This window comes from Acomys minous (assembly GCF_964271855.1).
Source record: "Acomys minous genome assembly, chromosome: 16".
NCBI classification, from domain to species: Eukaryota; Metazoa; Chordata; class Mammalia; order Rodentia; family Muridae; genus Acomys; species Acomys minous.
In genome coordinates this window covers 75,665,275-75,666,996 of record NC_140498.1, presented here as the reverse complement: position 1 = coordinate 75,666,996, position 1,722 = coordinate 75,665,275, and the positions used below count along the sequence as shown (strand labels likewise).

Genomic DNA, 1,722 nt, shown 5'->3' with positions numbered 1-1,722 from the left:
GTTTTGGACAAGACAAATGATGCTTAACGTTTCTGTAAGCTTCCACCCCCATCAGAGCGTAGTCCCTCCCCTCCCGCCTCCGACCCTGTTCAACCCAGTTGTGAGTGGCATATCCGCTCAGGAAATAAACATAGATTGAACGCCGGCTTCAGAAGCACACGGGACTGGTTCTCCTGGTCCCATATCAAGCCTTGTTATAACGAGGCTGTTGATGGATCGGTGCCTCCCAGTGCTTCCAAGCATCATGTGAAAACGACAGCCGTCAGCATTAATAACGCACTACAAGCCTGTCCTTTTAAAAATAAAGAGCCGACTTCTAAAGGCGGATAAAGAGAATCTAATTGCAATCATCACTTGCAATCTTCTCCGAGTAGCAGCTCCCGCATCAATATTTAGTAGAAAAATTCCGTTTCATTTTACTCCCCCTCCCCCTAAATTATTTACAGGAAAACATCAAAATGCATGTTAGCTCTGACTTCGGTTGTTCTTGAAGAACTCCGAACGAGGGCTGAGAAGATGGCTATCAGTGTGCCATCTTCCAGGGTGCCCTTGAAAAACTCTTGGATCACAGCTGGCGTGGCCCGGGGCTGCAGGACCAGCCTGGACCTGCTGCTGTCCTTGCCGCGAGTGAGCCTGGCCAATCTGAAGCCAGCCGTTAACTTCAGAAAGCGCAAGAGGTAAGAAATGAGTCAGAGGCCATAAAAGAGAAAGGCAGAGGAGGAACCCGGCCCAGGCTGGGCTTTGAGGATGGACTGACTCCATTTTACATCCGAATCCCAAAATATGGATTTTAACGAAGGACATAGTTTCAGGCACCAGTATCAGCCTTTGAGTCTCAGGAGACTGCAGTATCTCATTGATTGAGGGCGAGTTGATCCAACTCAACTTATTTACTTAACCCAGTTTGTCAATAGGAGAGGTGTGACCACCTAACCACTTAAAAGGGATTATGGGGTCCTGCTGGTTGAAGAGGGTGCTGATACCTTTCGAGCAAAAGTTAACACTGAGGTGCAGTTGGCTTCAGAATTAGCCAGTGCTACAAAATGGAAAAACAAATAAACAGCAGTGTTAGTACTACAGCCTTCTGTGGCCCAAGAAGTCTAAAAATTCGGGGCAAGCTGTTCCGCTCCCACCGAAGTGCCCGTGCCTTATTGCACAGATGCAAGGGTGCCTGGCCGACCCTGCGACGTTTCCTGAAGCAAGACTTGAACTCGCCATCCATGAAGTGTGAGTGCTTTCTTCCTGATAATCACGAAAGACGAACCCCTCAGATTGCTCAGCTCAGAAGGATCCGAGGCAGATCTTCTTTGTTCTTGCTCCTGGCTGGGGCGTGAATACAGCAGATAAGAAAATTCTAAAACCTACAGATGAGAAACTCCTCCAAGTATCGCAGCTCCTGAACTCTCTTCCAGTGAAGCCACTTGCTGAGAGCCAGGCGGGCTGAAACAACGGCTTCTCATGGGTCACAAATCCTCAGAGGTGAGGCCAGCCTTCCCTGTGGTCAGCTCTCTTGCTCTTTTTCTGTCTGAAGTTAGATCTCGGCCAGCACAGCTTGCACAGAGGAACTGAACCGTTGAGGGTGTATGTCTCAAAAATGCAAACGGCGGCAGTCCTTAGAAAGGTGATTTAAAAAAAAAAAAGACTTAATATTTCCTTTCCTTTCTTTCTTTCTTTTATTTTATTTTATTTTATTTATTTGGTGTGGGGGGTGTGGGGGGGTGT

General features: G+C 47.6%; 1 pseudogene across 1 annotated transcript; it reads left to right on the top strand.

Moving 5' to 3' along the window:
• The first annotated feature begins 516 nt into the window (after positions 1 to 516).
• On the top strand, positions 517 to 1,444 carry LOC311587191 (large ribosomal subunit protein uL15m-like; annotated as a pseudogene). Its single transcript has one exon. The product of its transcript is annotated as a large ribosomal subunit protein uL15m-like (transcript).
• The last annotated feature ends 278 nt before the right edge of the window (positions 1,445 to 1,722 follow it).